Below are 20,928 nucleotides of genomic sequence, written 5' to 3' on the forward strand. Positions count from 1 at the left end.
AAAAAAAATATTTCTCTGAAAAGAGTTTTGCTTGTATTATTCATGTATGCAAACTTTATTGAAACTACATTGACCATTTAAAATTAGGGTGGCTCCTTCCAGTTTACCACATATTCAGTGTCAGTCCAAATAGTACTGACAATATTTTGCATGCATATTTTGCATACATTTATTGGCTAGAAAGATGACTACAAATTACCATAGGCAGATTGAGAGACTTTTGAAAGCTCTTACTTTTTAATCTGTTATAAATTTTATTTAATTTCTGCCATAGAAGAGACAATGTTGCATATAGTGGAAATTGTGTAAACTTACAACAAATTTCTTAACCAACAAAATCACATTATTTACAAGCAGGAAAGACTCTTTTTCTTTGATCTGGAGCATCATTGACAAAATGCCAGCCACTTGTCATAAAATATCATAGCAAAGGATTACATTACTAAAGCTGACAAGTAATTAAAACCAAGAAAACTTGTCTTGGACTGAAAACACATGTCAGCGGGATGTCTCTTTAATTCTAGGCTTAAAAACCAATTAACAATTAAAACAAAAAAATATACCAAAAGCGGTGATCTAAATATTACGTAACTTACACACAATAGCTTTTTGTAATACTGCAATAAAATGAATATTTTTGCTATTTTTGGTTTGAAGCTTTTGTGTTCTTCTGCGATTCGGGTAATTCATTTTTGAAAGCATAGTAATTCGAATAGAATTAAAAGACATGCGTACAGCACTATTACTCCATCATAGTATATTCTACTTTGGAGCACACAGAACGTTAAGTTGCCTTATGTTAAGTAGATGTGTTTCATATTTGTTTACTACAAATGGAGAAATCTATATACAGTATCAAGTACAATTTTTGCATTTGCAAAGCAATAAAGGTAGAAGTTATGAGAGAAAAATGTAATGCAACAAGTCATACTACACGCACACCTAGAGTCCCAATATGTAGTAGGTGTAATAATAGTAATATCTGCAAATACCTCCAATTAGAAATGTAGTATAGTATTTTTGATTTGCTATCTCTCTTTCCTCATGTACAGGCATTGCAGGACCTTAGGTATCCATGGTTACTTCCACTGATAAAGTAACAGTTAGTTAGCTAGTTGTTAGTGGTCGTAACCATGGATACCTATGGTCCTGTGATGCCTGCACATGAGGAAAGAGATAGCAAATCAAAAATACTATACTACATTTCTAATTGGAGATATTTGCTGATATTATTATTATTACACCTACTACATATTGGGATAAGATCTTGGAGATGGGAATACCCCTTTAAGCAGCTGCCAAATGTCTTGCAGTGGCTTAAGCCTCCTACACACAATGGTTGGGCCAATTGTTCATCCGGCAGCTATCTCAGCCATTTCTTCCATACACAGGAGCTTTCCTTCTGCTGAGGGCCCCTGTGTTCTCTGTATAAGCCTCTGCCAGACAAATCTAGTTGTGGCTTTTCTCAAGGAGAATACAGGGATTCGCAGTCCGAAATCAAACATGCCGGATTTATATCTCCCAAGGCAATCAATTGTCTGGAGCACCCATATAAATTAGACTCATTCAGCCGACATTAGTCTGATGTGTATAGCGGAACTTTACTCTGCTTTCCCAAAATCCCATGCCTGCTCAGTCAAGCTGAACAATATACATATAAATGGGGGAATAGGGATACATAACCCCTTATCCGAGCACGTTCTGCAACACAACTACCTGACATCAGAGCATATTAAAAAATCCTGATACCCAGCACCACTTATCCTGCACTCATCTTATTTCGGATCTTTGGTCCTCTGACACTAGCCCAGAGCTTCTGGGTTTGAAAGGCCTGAGAGGGTCCTACGTATGCGCCCGCGAAGGTCACGGCGCATGCTTTCACGTTATTTTGGTGACTTTTTATGCTTCAGAAATATGGTGGCCTGCTGCCACTGATGTTGCTGAATCCACGCATACACGAATTACAAAAAATCCACATTTTGGTGAATACATTTTTTTTTTAAAAATTCGAGTAGAATTCAATTCCAATTGAATTTATTTATTTTATATCATCTCTAGTTAGTAGAACTTTTTTTCCCACTAGGAGCCTGAAGAGTTCTTGAACAAGCAATCATATGTTCATGAAACATTTTCTTCCTAACTTTCAACAAAAACACCAAAGTATAAAATTCTTTAAATATTGTAGATGGGCACACAGCAGTAGTCACACAAGAATCTGTTAGGTGAAACAAGTTAGCCAACTGTAAATTCATGGACAGTTTGGTGCACTTTTTCCAGTGTACTTAAAAAATTGATGTGTCTATGATTCTTTAAAAAGGACTTGAAATGTCCCCCATACCCTCCAACTCACCAGCATTTGTATATGTAATGCTAACTTCTCTGCCTTACAAGCCTTTTATATCCTTAGTCACCTAAACACATTTAAAAAACGTATTTAGAAACTTATGCAAATCAACCTTTTGACTAGTCAATGGGGCATTAGTTTCCCCAGACTAGTTGTCCCTCTGCATATTATCATGCCCCTGTGCGTGAGATAACATGATTTGAAAGAGTGGTGTGATTGCCAACTCTCTGCAAATCTCATACATGTGCGCGGCTTTTTTCAGTCACATCATTGCGCCACTGAAGCTGGGTGAACTCTACTTGGCTTCAAAGGTGCACTGCACATGAGTGGAAGTCCAGAAGAAGGTTCACGTTGTGACCGGGTAACTGGTGTTATATGTGAGGAGAGGTATATGTCACTACGGCTGCTAGCCTGTGTGAACTGAACCTACAACTTTTCCCCAGCATGTTATGTGTTGGGGATGTAATCACCATTGCGAAGGGAGTGGTTTTGTGTGAATGGCATAGAGATCAGGTGGTAAGTCATACACCCTACCTCCCCACAGGGTGTGGCTGAGCTAGGTTAAATGTTCAGTCACTATTTCTTTTCTGTTGTGTCTGGAGAGGCAAGGTCTCCAGACTGGAAAGCCATGGACTGTGCTACCGTTTACCTTTTGTTTTGCCGTTATGCCAAGAAGGCCGTGTTTATTTTGCTGAATCAGCAGAGCTTTATGCCGTAGAATAAACCAGCAGAGGAAACTGTGTCCTGAGTCTACTTCTGAAAGCAGCTGAGGGAGTGGTCCTATCACAAGGTACACCGAGGAGCTGAAGATCAGCAGAAACAAGAGGAGCTACAGGTGCATCTCACTAAATTACAATATCATTAAAAAGTGAATTTATTTCAGTTCTTCAATACAAAAAGTGAAACTCATATTATATAGAGTCATTACAAACAGAGTGATCTATTTCAAGTGTTTATTTCTGTTAATGTTGATGATTATGGCTTACAGCCAATGAAAACACAAAAGTCATTATCTCAGTAAATTAACCCCTTTACAACCCAAGGTGGATTGCACGTTAATGACCCAGCCAATTTTTACAATTCTGACCATTGTCACTTTATGAGGTAATTACTCTGGAAAGCTTAAACGGATCCGCCTGATTCTGAGATTGTTTTTTCATGACATTGTACTTCATGATTGTGGTAAAATTTCTTTTATATCACTTGCGTTTATTTGTGGAAAAAACGGAAATTTGTAATTTTCAAAATTTGAATTTTTATGCCCTTAAATCAGAGAGATATGTCACACAAAAGAGTTAATAAATAACATTTCCCACATGTCTACTTTACATCAGCACAATTTTTGAACCAAATTTTTTTTTTTTATTAGGGAGCTATAAGGGTTAAAAGTTGACCAGCGATTTCTCATTTTTCCAACAAAATTTACAAAACCATTTTTTTAGGGACCACATCATATTTGAAGTGACTTTGAGTGACCTTTATGACAGAAAATACCCAAAAGTGACACCATTCTAAAAACTGGACCCCTCCATGTGCTCAAAACCACATTCAAGAACTTTATTAACCCTTCAGGTGCTGCATAGGAATTTTTGGAATGTGGAAGAAAAAAATTAGCATTTAACTTTTTTCACAAAAATGTTATTTTAGATCCAATTTTTTTTTATTTTCGCAGGGGTAACAGGAAAAAATGGACCCCAAAATTTGTTGTGCAATTTTACCTGAACACGCAGATACCCCATATGTGGGGAAAAACTACTGTTTGGGTGCACGGCAGAGTTTGGAAGGGAAGAAGCGGCATTTGACTTTTTGAATGTAAAATATGCTTGAATAATTAGCGGACGCCATGCTGCATTTGGAGAGCCCCTGATGTGCCTAAACAGTGGAATCCCCCCAAGTGACACCATTTTGGAAACTAAACCCCTCAGGGAACCTATCTAGATGTGTGGTGAGCACCCTGAACCCCCAAGTGCTTTACAGAAGTTTATAACATGGAGCCGTGAAAATAAAAAAAGTCAAACTTTTTCCACAAAAATGATGTTTTAGCCCCAATTTTTTTATTTTCACATGGATAAGAGGAGAAAATGGACCCCAAAAACTTTTGTGCAATTTCTCCTGAGTACGCCAATACCCCATATGTGGGGAAAATACAGTGTTTGGGCGCACGGCAGAGTTCAGAAGGGAAGGAGCACTGTGTGACATTTTGAACGCAAAGTTGGCTGCAATCGAAAGCAGAAGCCATGTCGCGTTTGGAGAGCCCCTGATGTGCCTAAATAGTGGGGTCATCCACAAATGACCACATTTTGGAAACTACAGCTCTCAAGGATTTAATTAAGGGGTATAGTGAACATTTTGAACCCAGAGGTACGACAGAATTTGATAACATTAGGTCATCATATTGAATAAGTTGTCATTAGTCTTGAGCGCAAGTGCTCGCTACTTGAGTTTGCATCGGGTATTCAGGTATGCACCATGTATCGCGGGTGCTCGAGTGACATGCTCGAGTCCCCGCCCACATGTTTCATGGTTATTAGACACCCAAAAAAAACATGCAGGGATTTCTCGTGCATGGTAGGCAATCCCCGCAAGTTTTTTTTGGCCGCAAAGCATATGGGGCAGAGACTCGAGCATGTCACTTGAGCACACGCGATACTCAGTGCATACCCGAGCACCCGATGCAAAATCAAGTAGCGAGCACTTGCGATCAACACTAGTCGCCATATCGTCATCTTTTTTTTTTACTTTTGAAAAAATCCCAACCCCAACCCCAACCCTAACCCTAGCCCAACACTAACCCTAACCCCAACCCTAACCTTAGCCCAACTCTAGCCCAACCCCAACCCTAACCCTAGCCCAACCCTAACCCTAGCCCTAACCCTAGACCAACCCTAACTCTAGCCCAACCCTAACCCAACCCTAACCCCAACCCTAACCCTAGAGTTTATTTTTTACGCCATTCCTCGTGCGGTATAAGTGATTAGACGACTTTATTCTTCGGGTCGATGCGATTACAGCGATACCAGAATCATTTTTATGATTCACAGCTGTCACACACTAAAAGACGCATTTTTTTGTAAAATCTAGTTTTTACATCGCCATATTTTGAGAGCTATAATTTTTCCATATTTTGGCCGACAGAGTCATATGATGGCTTGTTTTTTGCGGGAAGAGTTGACGTTTTTATTGGTGCAGTTTTCAGGCATGTGACATTTTTTGATTGCTTTCTATTCCGATTTTTGGGAGGCAGAATAAACAAAAAACAACAATTCAGGAATTGTTATTTTTTTACATTTTTTTATGCTGTGTGATAAAATTTATAAAGTAGCTTCATTTTTTGGGTCAGTATGTTTACAGCGGTACCACATTTATATAGTTTTTCTATGAGTTGGCGCTTTTACACAATAAAAGCTATTCTATAGAATAAAAATATTTTTTTGCATCCCTTATTCTGAGAGCTATAACTTTTTTATTTTTCGGCTGATGGAGCAGTATGGCGGCTTGTTTTTTGCAGGACAAGAAGACGTGTTCACTAAAGGGGTTAACTAGTGGCACACTTTTATAGGTCAGGTTGTTCCGGACATGGCAATACCAAATATGTGTACTTTTATTGTTTTGTTTTGTTTTCAAAATAATATTTATTGATGGGTACATTATATTTTTATTTTTGGTGATTATTTTATTTTTATTTTTTAATAATTTTACAATTTTTTTTTTTTCATTTTTAAACACTTTTTTTACTTTTATTCTTTGTCCCACTATGGGACTTTCACTTTTTTCATTTTAATCGCATGTATAACATAGGGATGGAGCATCATCCCTGTGCTATACAGGCTGTCAGTGCTGCAGATGCAGAAGATACTTTGGTCATGCACTGCGCATGACCAAAATATCTTCCTGCTGTCTGGTGACCCGGATGTTGTCATGACAACATCGGGTCATCATGGCAACATCCGTGAAGCCGCGGCAGACATCACTGGACGCCGGCAGGAGAGGTGAGTATCCCGATCACTTCCCCTTGCCACCGCAATGCTGCGATCGACTTCAATCGCAGCATTGCGGGGGTTAATTTGCAGGGAGTGGTGCGGGACCGCTCCCTGCACATAGCAATGGATTTGAGCTGTGACAATCAGCTGACACCCAGCGGCGATCGCGCCCTCACAGCCTGTGTGCGAGCGCGATCGCCAAGACGTACTAATACATATCAGGCTCTTAAGTCCCAGGGCGCAGATACATATTAGTACGTCTTGGGCTTTAAGGGGGTTAAAATAATTAACAAAAAACACCTGTAAAGGCTTCCTAAGCGTTTAAAAAGGTCCCTTAGTCTGTTTCAGTGGGCTCCACAATCATGGGGAAGACTGCTGACTTGACAGATGTCCAGAAGGCAGTCATTGACACACTCCATAAGGTTCCAAAATCTGGAGGAAGATTGGATAGGCACACAATCCAAGCTGCTTAAGGTCTAGTGTGAAGTTTCCACAATCAGTGATGGTTTGGGGAGCCATGTCATCTGCTGGTGTAGGTCCACTGTGTTTTATCAAGACCAAAGTCACCACAGCCGTCTACCAGGAAATTTTAGAGCACTTCATGCTTCCGTCTGGTGACAAGGTTTTTGGAGATGGAAATTTCCTTCTCCAGCAGGACTTGGCACCTGTCTACACTGCCAAAAGTACCGATACCTGGTTTAAAAACAAAAGTATCACTGTGCTTGATTGGCCAGCAAACTCGCCTGACCTTAACCCCATAGTGAATCTATGAAGTATTGTCAAAAGGAAGATCAGAGACGCCAGACCCAACAATGCAGACGAGCTGAATGCTGCTATCAAAGCAACCTGGGCTTCCATAACACCTCAGCAGTGCCACAGGCTGATCGCCTCCATGCCACGTCGCATTGATGAAGTAATTGATGCACAAGGAGCCCCGACTAAGTATTGCGTGCATTTACTGAACATACATTTCAGTAGGCCAACATTTCAGATTGTAAAAACATTTTTCAAGCTGTTGTTATAAAGTATTCTAATTTACTGAGATAATGACTTTTGTGTTTTCACTGGCTGAAAGCCATAATCATCAACATTAACAGAAATAAACACTTGAAATAGATCACTCTGTTGTTTGTAGCGACTCTATATAATATAAGAGTTTCACTTTTTGCATTGAAGAACTGAAATAAATTAACTTTTTGATGATATTCTAATTTAGTGAGATGCACCTGTATCTGTAAGTACAGCTGAAGAAAGCCGCAGACATGTATGAGATTTGAAGAGACCCGGCTTCCATAGGTTCCTCCACTCATTTCTTTCCTCTTTTAGAGGCAAATTATTAATTGGGAATACTGCAGACTATGACCTTATTAAATTGTCAAACTTTTGTTTATCTTGTGGCCACAACTATTAGGCTAAAGGACTATTAGGTCCTGTAGTGTACCGAGAGCTGCCGGCAAGTCAGGACGCATCGGATAAAGACACCGGGAGCCATCGGAAGGCAAGTATAATATTTTTTTTTTACTATTGTTTCGGTCACACTATATAAATCCATACCTTTTGCATGGATTTATATAGTGTGACCAAGTTGTCAAGCACTTTCCAAGTGATGCTAAAATCGCTTGGAAAGCGCTTGACAACCCGCATGCGGAAATGCATGTGAAGAATGCTGCACTTCTGCTTGTCCCTGGCAGAAAAAACGCATGTACAATCCGCATGCGTTGTTTCTGCCAGGGAGATGCAGAAACGCTCAGGAAAAAATCCGGAGCATTTCTGCATCGTGGGCACATAGCCTTACTAAATTCTAGAGTGAAGCACATCCAAAAAAGAAAAAGTAAAAGTTTGTCAGTACTCCACAGACATTAATCATTCATATAATGTGGTCAACGCAACAGGGACTTCATATTGCAAAGAATTATGGTACTCAACCGTTTCAAATAATATAAAACTTTCAAGTTATCCAGAAAATGTAAAATTTCAAACATTATCATAGTCCAGGCCAATGTGAAATAGCCATCGTCATGCTTGCAGTCTGCTCCATTTCCTCCATGTAAAGCGTTCGCTTCCCTAGCAGCTTGTAAACAGCTTCGTTATAACACAGCAAAGTCTGTCCCTTTTTAATAGATTTGTACATACAGTAGATCTAATAGAAATATCTACAGTCTCACTTATTGATAAAGGGGGTTCCCACTAGATAAATCTATCACCTGAAGTGTGAATGGAGTGAGACCACTGATCTATTCACTTCTATGGGACTGATGGCGATGACCCATTCTGTTATCTTTGTCAATCCCAAAGAGGTTGATGGACCGGACACATACACATTACCACTCCAGTGAACTTTAGGCCCTTCCCTTCTTAAGATTGTTGGGAGTGATAAATGCATTTGTGGGAAAACAAATTTTGATAATTGTGAATGGGCATTGCTAAGATTCCTCATTTTATTATTATCTTATCCCATAAACAGGCTACCGATCACCTAAACAACAAATGTTTTGTACAAAGCATTTGCAGCGTAATAAGTCATCGTTCCTAGTGGAGCTTTGACCTGTGCAAAGAAAACTCATTCTGATGATAACTATGGCAGCCGTTTACTTTGGTCTGCCTGGCATTTAAACAACCACTAAATTGCTAATTGGTAAAAGTGTACCAATCGGTGGTCATATCGAGCCACTGGTTGGCCCATGTAAATGGACCTTAAGTCTCTGGTGACAATATAATTCACACTTTAGCCTCTGGATGTCACTGAATATCCAGGTAATCATCACAGATGGCAATGTAATATAATTGGTAAATGTAAAGCTTCTGGTCACTAAGGGTAAGGGGGCTCATGGGAATATTGGACTTATTTATGTTGGTTACATCAATTTAATCATTATCTGCTTCTAATCATATTATGTCTCTGAGTTCATTAAGGGTTGATGAAGATTTGAAGACTTACCAGACCAGGTCACTGGGCAGAAGTGGAATCCCTGGAGATGGTTTTCCCACAAAATCTGGCTCAGATGATTGGAGGATGTAGCATGAAGGAGGGTTTCTCCTGACCATATATAACCCTGGATCCAGGACCCTCCGTGCATTCCTGTTCAGAGAACTGAAAGTTTTCCCGACCCACCCTCCACCTTTTTTAAGTCCTATTCCGTCACATTGCTTTGTTGAAGGGAGGTAAAACCCACCTCTCTAGCTGCGGGTTTATGGTTATTTATAAATGGATTGAATAATCATCTTGAGTCAATTAAGGACTGAATCATTATGAAACCTAATTTGTAATGGTTTAATTGATTAATTTATTGCATTATTATTATCTGTTAAGGGGACGGTTGCAAACAACTTTATTAAATAATGGAAAGCAACCGAACCAGGGGTCCGCGATGCAGCCTGGAGGACTGCAGCCGAGCACCCTTCCGGGTGAGAAGGTAAAACAACCAACTGAAATAACAATCCCTTCCGTGTTACTGCACACTGGAACGGGAATAGGGATTCGCACTATCTCCGTTAACTGCACGAGAGATGTGCGATAAATAATGAATCTATAGCCCTGTTTACAGCACAGGGACTACACAGCAGGCGCTAGGATGCGTGTGTGATACACGCCGGCGTATACGTGCTCCCAGCCGGCGTGCTACCGGACTGAGGAGTATCTCTCCACGTGGCTTACAGGCGGTGCCGGGAATACGGCGTCTGCAGACTGCTCGGGGTGTATGGCGACCCCTTTGTCAGAGCCAGACTGTCAGATGAAGCTACCTGCCTCCCTCCATCTAAGGCTGCCTATCCCCCGCTAAACCTGCCTGACAGAAGCTAAAGCACACGTGGAGCCCAAACGACCAAGCATCCACACAACAACACCATCACAGCTCAATGCTCAGAGCACGCCGGCATGTTTGTGGGCGGGCTATTTAAAGATTAAGCCCTGCCCACCGTCGCACTATTGGTGACGTCACCCGCGACCAATCAGGTGGTGCCAGGTCACCGGATCAGCTGACTCCCAAACCACCAATCACGGTCCGCTATGTCACGGGCATGCTCAGTGCAGTGAATCCTGGACTTAGGCTGTAGCAGCCCTGTTTCCCTCCACAACCTACACTTCATGTTGCTAGGAACAAAGACCAGGGAGACAACTTGTACATCTCATGCACAAGCTAGGCTTTGGGACTGATGATGATGCTGAGCAGCATCAGCCCTGGCTGAACTGGAATGGGAGACCACAGAATCCACTGATGGTTCTGTACCCATTTCAAATCCAGCAAACGCCTGATGCCTAACATTATCTCCCCTTCTAATATCCTCCTCCACTTGATGCTCATTTTCATCAAAGAGCAGGGGAGCATGAATGTGGTCCACCGGTTCCCAGGGATGATCCTCAGATCCATAGCCCCTCCAGTGTACTGGGTAACCTTTTTTTCCACGAACCATCTTAGACCCCATAATAGCCTGCACCTCGAGATTATCACCCCTGGTATCAGTAGCAGGTTGGGGTTCAGCGAGTTTTGTCAGGCGAACGGGTTTAAGGAGCGATACATGGAAAGTGTCGTGACTCCTCAGGTGTCATGGTAACTGTAAACGGTACATTACAGGGTTTACTTGGGCCAAAATTTTGAAAGGACCAATAAAGCGGGGGGGGGGGCAAACTTAGCAGATTCCCAGCGTACTTTAGTATTGCGAGCCATGAGCCACACTCTGTTGCCAGGATGGAATACGGGAGCACGACGACGAATAGTGTCAGCCGACTCTCTCATTCAATTCTTGGAGGCAAATATAGCATCCTGGGTATTGTCCCAAACCTCCCACGCCTCCAGAGCCAAATCTCTGACCCAGGTTCCATAGAGGGAACTGGCATAGAAACCGGAACGCGCGGATGTTGGCCATTATTCAGAAGAAGCGGAGTCAGATCTGTAGAGTCCACCACTGGTAACGGGTGGAGAAGACCAGCCGGACTTTGACGGGATGATTTACCTCTCGCACAGGAGACACACGCAAGAACATATTCCTTAACGTCCTGGCGCCACCGGGGCCACCAATAGGACCGTTGAAGGAACTTTTTGGTACGTTTGACCCCAAAATGAGCTCCGATCTTAGGGACACGTGCTCAGGAGAGCACCTCATTTTGTAGATTAGGGGGAACGAACGTCCTCCCCGATGGGACCTGGTTTAAGGACACTGGAGCCACCCTTGCATACTTCCCGAAGGAATAGTGAGCCTGGGCTCGTCATCGTCCTCAGCTGTATGCATGGACCGGGACAAAAGGTCTACCCGAGGGTTCTTTTTGATATAATCTGACAGGACCTCGGTCTCGGGGACAGACAGAGGATCTGTGCCGGGGGCCACATCGGTAGAAGGCTCAGAGACTACCCTCCATGTGACTGTAACCATACACTGAGACACACAATTCTCGCTCCAGGAAGAAATTCTCCCCGTATTCCAGTCAATGTGTGGAGTGTGACAACGTAACCATGGAAGACCCAATAGCACCTCATCTAATCCACCGGGAATAATAAGAAAGGAGATAACCTCCCGGTGACCCTGAGGAAATTACATGGTGAGGGGAATCGACTGGTGGGTGATTTGCGTGTCCAGGAGTGAACCGTTGACTACCCTAATGTTCATTGGTCTTGGCAGTAACTGTATAGGGATGGCGTGCTTTTGGGCAAACGTAGAGGACAAAAAATTGCCATCAGCGCCAGAATCCACCCACGCCTTGGCAGTAACCGTGGTTGTTCCAAAGAACAATGTCACCTTATACAATAATTTGGAGGAAGGAGCCCCAGAATCTAACACACTTCCTCCAACGGCGGTTAGACACACTCGTTTTCCCGACTGCTTGCAACCCTTATTAATGGGCTACTCCAAGAGATGTGCAGGTCAGGAACGAGAGGGCTAGACTCAGTCTGGGATATATCCATAGCCTCAGGCTCCAGGTCGGGGGTCACGGGTTTGGAAATCGGTCTAGAGAAGGATGGTGCCAACCGACACTGAGGTCTGGGGACCTCCAGCTCTAACTTGTGTTCTGCATGACGCAAATCTATTCGGTTAGTGAGAGAGATTAACTCCTCCAGGGAGGTTGGAATCTCTCTGGTAGATAGAGCATTTTTAATATGCTCAGCCAGACCCTTCCAGAACACCGGGATTAAAGAACGCTCAGACCAATCCAATTCAGCCGCTAAGGTTCTGAACTGGATGGCATAGTGGCTGGCGGTGACCGAACCCTGGACCAACGCAAGAAGCTTAAGAGCCGTATCATGTGTGACCTGAGGACCTAGGAAGACATTTTTTTAGGGCTGTAAGAAAGAGACCAGCATTAGCCACTACCAGGTCACTCCGCTCCAACAGGGGTGTAGCTCCAAGGCCCTGTGAGAAAGTAATGAAATGACAAAACCCACTTTGGCCCTTTTGGAGGGGAACCGTGCCTCCATCATCTCCAACTGAATGGAGCACAGATTAATAAAATCTCTGCAGGATTTGCTGTCGCGAGAAAATTTTTCTGGGAGAGCAAAACGGGGTAATGGGGCGGTTGCAGCTGCCGCAGCATTCACCGCAGCCGAGTTAACCAGATTGGCTGCTTGAGAAACTGCCTGGGTAGCTACTGCAGTGATATCAGCCACCAGGGCAGCTTGTTCCAGAGTCCTAAGTCTGGCCTCAAGTTGCTGTATATAGCGCTGCAGTTGCTGGTTGTCAGCCATGTTCGGCAAGACCCTGGCACTCTGATACTGTTAAGGGGACGGTTGCAAACAACTTTATTAAATAATGGAAAGCAACCGAACCCGGAGTCCGCGATGCAGCCTGGAGGACTGCGGCCGAACACCTTCAGGGTGAGAAGGTAAAACAACCAACTTAAATAACAATCCCTTCCGTGTTACTGCACACTGGAACGGGAATAGGGATTCGCACTATCTCCGTTAACTGCACGAGAGATGTGCGATAAATAATGTATCTGTAGCCCTGTTTACAGCACAGAGACTACACAGCAGGCGCTAGGATGCGCGTGTGATACACAGCGGCGTATACGTGCTCCCAGCCGGCGTGCTACCGGACTGAGGAGTATCTCTCCACGTGGCTTACAGGCAGTGCCGGGAATACGGCGTCTGCAGACTGCTCGGGGTGTATGGCGGCCCCTTTGTCAGAGCCAGACTGTCAGACGAAGCTACCTGCCTCCCTCCATCTAAGGCTGCCTATCCCCGCTAAACCTGCCTGACAGAAGCTAAAGCACACGTGGAGCCCAAACGACCAAGCGTCCACACAACAACACCATCACAGCTCAATGATCAGAGTGCGCCGGCATGTTTGTGGGCGGGCTATTTAAAGATTAAGCCCTGCCCACCGTCGCATTATTGGTGACGTCACCCGCGACCAATCAGGCGGTGCCAGGTCACCGGATCAGCTGACTCCCAAACCACCAATCACGGTCCGCCATGTCACGGGCATGCTAAGTGCAGTGAATCCTGGACTTAGGCTGTAGCAGCCCTGTTTCCCTCCACAACCTACGCTTCATGTTGCTAGGAACAAAGACCTGAGAGACAACTTGTACATCTCGTGCACTAACTAGGTGTTGGGACTGATGATGATGCTGAGCAGCATCAGCCTCAGCTGGACCAAAATGGGAGACTACAGAATCCAGTGATGGTTCTGAACCCATTTCAAATCCTGCAAACACCCGACATTTAACAATTATCCTTGATAAAGGATTTCTGCCTGTTTTATCCAACTTGTTGTATGTCTTTCATTATTAATAGGATTAAGAATAGTACATACAGTATATTCTCATGTGTCCACCAAAGTGTATAGCATTGCATGGCTTGACTTATCTAGTTACACTTTTGAAAACTAAAATTTTTTTTTACCTCAGACCATAATTTCCTTGTCTAAAAGGTTAGAATAGGGAAAGAGGGTCCCTCTGTTAGCTCATTGCCCCCGATGTGATTGCAGGTAGGCTGCTTATGCATTTTTAAGTCAGGTTGGGGCCTTATACAGGACCCCAGGCCTTGCATCTTAGTTTTCCTATTATACCCCTTACCAAATGCAAACAAATTAAATAAATAAACGTAAAACCTCATTCACTTATATGGCTGTTGACAGAAAACTTTAAAGTTCAGTGATGATAAAAAATCTCCGTATTCTCAAAGCCCCAAATAGATGTGAGTTGAAATGAGCACCATTCTAGGTGAAATGGCAGTAGATGGAACTTTGTGGGAGCTGGGAACAGTGTGCCAGATGATGACTGGAGAAATATTTGAGTACAACCCACAGCGGCTTACTCGACAAGGAGTGCCCTATTAAAAGCATATGAAATAAAAAATGTGTCATTATTAAAAATACCATATTGTTGTTTTTTTACTCATTTGATTTAGTAAGTTCCAGCCTTTACCCATTTGCTGATATTTTACAAATTATGTTTTTTTGCTATGGTTTATCAAGAATGCAAACAAAGCAAAGTATAAGCAGGCATCAGGCATAAAGAGGAAGGGGCCTCAGGCTATTCTAAATCAGAGTGTACGGTTTGGTGGTTTACATCCTGAAAAGCCTAATCCCTACTAATCGTCATACAGACTGTATTCCTGTATGTTTTTATAGAAGATACCATCATAAAGCCCTTTGATCTTGTAAGTTCTGGCATATGTAACAGGTATCCCATTTGTATGTGGTTCATTATAACTTATTAGGCAATGTTATCTGTCAATAAAACATATTGCTACAATTGTGATTGGGCTACTAGTCTCCCATGGGTACTCAAACTTATATATAGCAGGAGACTAGAGAAGATAGAGCAGAGAAAGTCAAAATATTCATCACTGCTTTGTAGGACATATCAAGGTATTTCATCATAGGCAGCAGGTTTTCATTTGACCTCCACTAGTCTTATGTTACACTATTATTATACTGAATTTCAGTAATTGTGTGGTTGACTATTTTCAATTCTATTTTCGTTATTGTCTCTAAAATGTGTCCATGTATGACTACTTATGGGGGTTGGGAAGGGGGAAGATTAGAAAGTCCTACTTTAGCAGTGGAGATATTTGCATATTGAGGATATATCCAACAGTATGTAACAATATGGTTTTATGCAAGTTTAAACATTATTTGTTATTTTACTTATTCAATGAGATTTGTAATTAGAGTTGTTAGGGTAGTGAATTGCAAAGCTTATTTGAATGAAGATGAGCTTTTCCACCATTCTTTTTTAACTAAAATTATATGAAAACAATGGAGGTGCAATCCAGCATTGTTGTTAGCCTATGCCAGATTCATCAAAATGATGGCTTCAAACCAGACCATGTATCAGACAGGAAAGAATCAGAGCATGTAGCAGACACAAATGCTGATTAAAAAAGTACTTGTACCCTGTTTTTTTAATTAAATCATTTAATTTATCATTTGAAGTGCTCCTTCACATGAGCTATTTTCTTGTACAAGTTGTATCCGTGGTTTTCCTGGATAACACTCATATCTATGATATTCTGTGGGCTGTGCACATGTCTGCACCGAGTGGTTCATGGAAACTATTGGAAACACGTCTGATTTTGATCCGAATGTTAGATCAAAATCGGCAATGCAAGTTCATTGGTCCATAAAAAAAAAATCAGACCGCACTTGGGTGTGGTCTGATTTTCACAGACTGATAGAATGGAGAAGGTGGAAAACCTTTTTTTTTTAACTTTCTCTCCACATCCGAGAAAATTGAATGCCGCTCTGAACAAACTCTGATGAGAACAATCTGACCGTTTTTCTCGGATGGAGAGAAATGTGTGACCTTACTTTAATATGATAAATTTAGATCTTTTAAAATATTAGCAGAAATCAGAATCAGAAACTAGCAAAACTTCAGCTCTTAGCATTTTGTGGTCCTGACAGTGTTAATCAGGTCAACGGCAGTGTTTTTTTCTGTATGTGGCTAAATGGCATTCAGTTTGTGTCTTCTCCCCTCTCCCCAGTAAAGGTATTAACCTCTATCATTATCACAATTGTATAGTGTTTAAACTGGATTTCCAAGAAAATACCAAGATATGTAATAGAAACTATGGTCGAATAATGGATATAGTGCATCAAACCAGTATTCTTGCTTTTTGGAACCATTCATTCAGTGATGTAATAGGTTAGCAAGCAATGCTGTCATGGTGTGATGTTTATGGAAGAATTCACAATCTGGACTATACTTAAGATAGGAGTACATACGCTGAAGATAAAGGGGCCAAGAAAATGTTATCACATTAGAATATGTTGCTATTGGTAAAAAAAACACAGGATGGCTTCATTTATCCAAAGTATTTAAAGTGTTCCATTATGACTAAAACGTTGTCTTTTACCGATATCAAAAGCACAGCTCAAGCTTCATTTCCAGAGGAAGTTTCATAAATAAAAGCTGAGCTCTGATTTGTTCTTATTGGCAACCATGAGAGACTTACTATTAGACAGTTTTCATAAATTAGGCCCTTTTAGTTTTAATACAGTTAAGGCGCCCATAAGCATTAGACTAACGCTGGCCGAACATTGGGCAGATGATGTCAAGAGAGACAAGAAACTGGCATGTTTTATCTCTCAATCGGCAGTCTGAAATCAAACTGCAGCCGGTAGAGACCGACAGCGTCTCTGGTGTGCTCAGAAGAGCAAGTACTTCTGTGTGTGGAGAAGTTGGGAGAGATAGATGACAGCCAAAACCATTGTTTGGTCAACAACTATCATGCTTAGTGAGAATCTGTCAGTAGAATCAACCCTCCTAAGCCGTCTATATGAACATGAAGGTCATAGAACGTTTAATAAAATGATAACTTGATATCTATGATCTGATGTCTTATTCTAGAGAAACCATGTTTTTCTTATGTGTAAATGAGCTGTTCAGGATTATGGGTCAGACACTGATCAGCATGAGAATCTGCCCCCAGAGCATATTTTAAGTAAGACAGAAATTACAAGTGTGATATATAATGGCCGCTCTCTGCTCTCCTGATCTCACTGCAGAGCTGTGTGTGATTATACCTGACACATCTGCAGGTTCCTCTCAGCTTCAGCTTCCATCTCATAAACAGACAGGGTTGGTTAAAATATTGTTACAATACAGCAGAGCTCAGAGAGCTGCAAAAAATGTGTCTGCAAGAAGACAAGGTTAATTTATACTGTTTTGTGTTAGTTACCTGTCTCACTGGTAACTCCCCCTTTTATTAAAAATAATCTGTGGAGGCAGATCAGTGTCCGGCCATTAGTTCTTTACAGCTCTTTTACATTCAAGAAAAACATGGATTTCTCTGGAATAAGACATCGGATCGCAGATATTAAGGTGTCATTTTATTCAGCTTCTTATGACCTACATGCCCATATAGACAGAGGGTTAATCCTATTGACAGATTACCTTTAAATGGAAAATTTTCCAGTTTCAGAATAAAATATTAACAAATTTTCTTTATTATTATTATTTATTTATTATTCTCATTGACTCCCATTAAAGGACATTCCTGTATTGAAGAGTGCAGCTGACAACGCTTATTACTACTGTGAAAAAAAAAATGTATTCCCAAGTTTACCAGGCAAACAAGATGCAAAAGGGAATCTCTTGACATTTTTTGGCTTTAAATTTCTGATATTTGCTATAGCACAGTCCAAGTAGAGTGAGAAAATAAATTTATGCTTTTACTAGAACAGCATCAAATCAATGGAAAATGTAACCACTGATATGTGTACTACAAGATACGCAGCAGAAAATCACAGCCAGACGTATAAGCAGACAGCTTTGTCTTTTTCAGTACCAAACAATTGATACTTTAGCTGAGAAGCTGTCGATCTTGACACAACAGAGTTGCAATATGTGTCTCCTCGTGAGCTGTAATCCTTTCGTCTTTGCACATCTTGACAAAGCTCTCAGCTACAGAGTCCATTTGTGCTGTTCCAAACTACTTCAAACTGTTTGCTCAAGGCATTTGCTTCATGTCCATACTAGTTGAACACTTCTCACATTTTCAAGATCTTTCATAAATCTAATCTGGTAGAGGAATGATGAGCAGCTGTGATGGATTCATTATTTCCTACTCCAGCAGTCTCAACTAAGGTAGAAAAGTGTCTGAAATATATTGTCGTGTCAAGTACTACCCAGCCACAAAGTTTATGTAACATCAGCAGAGTCTAAATATATGTACAAAACTATATTTTATGTTATTTATGTACTGGCAACAAATGTACAATGTATAAATAATGTACTCAGAATGCACAACTCCACCTAATGTAACTATCATCTATCTATAGAAAAATAAAAACAGCACTTTTCATACAAAAATGGGTGCAAAGCCGAAAAGGCTATCACTAAAGCCTCTTGTATGTAAATACAAAAAAATGGGGACAGGACTCCAAAGTCAGATGGTCAGAAAACATATTTTAATCGGCCCATGCGAAGTTTCGGCTCCAAATAGCACAGCCTTTCTCAAGCATTGGGAAAGGCTCTGCTATTTTGATCCAAAATGTTGCATGAGCTGTTTAAAATCCATTTTTTTACCATCTGACTTTGAAGTGCTGTCCCCATTTTTTTTACCTATGTTATCTATCTTTTATACAGTATACGTATTATCTATTTATTATACAGTAAATGTACTATTATACAGTATATGTACTATCTATCTATCTATGGAATTTCACTCTATCACATAATACTGAATATCTCAAGTCATACCTAATGGTTAAATATTTACATCTATCTATCCACCTATATCAAAGATTTCACAGTACCATTTAATAGTAGCATTCTTATGTCCTACATACATACAGGTTGAATTTGGTCCCCAAAATCCAATGACCGCAGCTGCAGGTGGCAGCATTCACTTATATACTTTAGGTCCATGGATGAAGAAAAGATATATAAATACAGTATGTATACATGTCTTATTGAAGGATGAAAATGGAAAAATAACACTTTATCCTCCCTTCATTGCTCCCCCCAGAGATCACATCCTAAAAAAAAACAAATATTATATGTAAAAAGTGCCTTCCTTACAATACCCACAGATCCTCATACCCTGTACACAGAGTAGCAATAATAAGCAAGCGGAAATATAAAACCCTGAAAAGAAGGAAAAATCAGAGAATAAATATTAATTTTTATATCAGTTCCACAGTAACAACTATGAAGCAAATAGTTTTTGTAGATCACAAGAGTCCGCTTACTGGACGAGTAAAGAAGGATGAAATGAGATTAGGGAATAACTAGTCGCAGGGAATGTCAGTTCCCACAGCACAGTTCACAGCTTGCAAATAACAAGTTTTCACTGATTCAGTCAGAGTACAAAATGATTTAACAAATTTCGATCACATGAAATTATAAGCACAAAAATGTTTATTTTAATCGTAATTCTGTGCTGTAAACAAGAGCCTTCGAAAAAGAACTTTTCTTCAAAGATATTCATCTGCAAGTTCTAATCCAGGTGCTCTTCATCTCTAGATGTACAATGCAGGTCAAATGTCTTACCTTTAAAATCCACAAAATGCTATGATCCTGTGCACTGCTTCACTATCCTGCAAAATTTGATTTACTTCCAATGAATCCAATAGATGTTGGTACTAGCGCTAGTCCATCAATGTAAGCAGGTTCCAAATCTTCCTTGTGCCCTTACAAACTAATCAAACATGTCCATTGATCTCTCCCCACAGTGAAAGGCACACTGCCCTGACACACTCTCAGTTCCTCACTTTGATTGAGCTGCAGAATAAGGCAGTCCTCTTTCAATTTTCCACTCCCTCCCTCCCACTTTCCCCCTCTCTCTTGTCAGGATTTCTTTATAAGCTCTGACAACAGTGCCCTGGGTATTACCACTTTAGCAAATATTGAATACTTGTAAAATAAAGACACAGGAGGCAAAGGAGATGGAATTCTGACAAAGGACAAAGTCAACTGTGTGAGACAGGAGTAAACTTTGGTTGTGTATCTTAGATGGGCTCATTAAACAATCTTGCAATTAATCTACGAATTGGGTCATGCGATTGAAACCGCAGAGGTATGTATGTACTCTTCTGTAATGTTATATAACATATTATTATAAGGATTATACAAGACTAGAAAAAAGGTTTTCTTTCCTGATTAGAAACAGCTAGTCTTCATAAACTGTGTCATGTATTGCAACTCTGCCCCAATTACTTGAATGGCTCAAGTGCAATAAGAGGGACACAAGTGGCACTGTTTCTGGAACAGCAAATCCAATTTTTCTCTAGTCTCCTAAAGCTCTCTTAAAGAGAACTGGCCACCAGGTCAAAAGTAGCTAGTTTTTGCTCTTATTGCAGATACGGTCTAGAGCTATAAGCCTTTTTATTTAGTACTAATTTTTATGGTCTATAGTAAGGGTGCAACGCTAACTGTATATCACTGAAAATAAGACATATCATGATTTTACAGGATTTTTGGAGTATACTTGATATACAGAGCGGGAGAAATAAGTATTGAACATGTTAACAACATACTAAGTAAATATATTTCTAAAGATGCTAGTGACATGAAATTCTCACCAGATATCTGTAACAACCCATCCAATCTACACAGGCAAAGAAATCAAACCATGGATGTCCATAAATTAAGTTATGTGCAATAATGAGAAATGACACAGGTAAAATGTATTGAATGCGCTTACTGAAATTTATTTAAAACTT

The 20,928-nt window shown here is 40.9% G+C and overlaps 1 protein-coding gene across 3 annotated transcripts in view; it reads right to left on the bottom strand.

Annotated features, from left to right (window-relative positions):
• VIT (vitrin) overlaps positions 1-20,012 on the bottom strand; it is a 326,453-nt gene extending 306,441 nt beyond the window's left edge. For 2 of the 3 annotated variants that reach the window (XM_073672665.1, XM_073672664.1), the window contains exon 1: positions 19,757-20,012. The gene's annotated coding sequence lies outside the window, so the exon portion shown is untranslated. The remainder of the gene's footprint in view (positions 1-19,756) is intronic. The other variant, XM_073672663.1, reaches the window with a different exon arrangement.
• Positions 20,013-20,928: the final 916 nt, after the last annotated feature.

This window comes from Phyllobates terribilis, unplaced genomic scaffold (genome assembly GCF_046119375.1).
Source record: "Phyllobates terribilis strain yellow unplaced genomic scaffold, ASM4611937v1 Scaffold_3__8_contigs__length_932513732, whole genome shotgun sequence".
NCBI lineage: Eukaryota > Metazoa > Chordata > Amphibia > Anura > Dendrobatidae > Phyllobates > Phyllobates terribilis.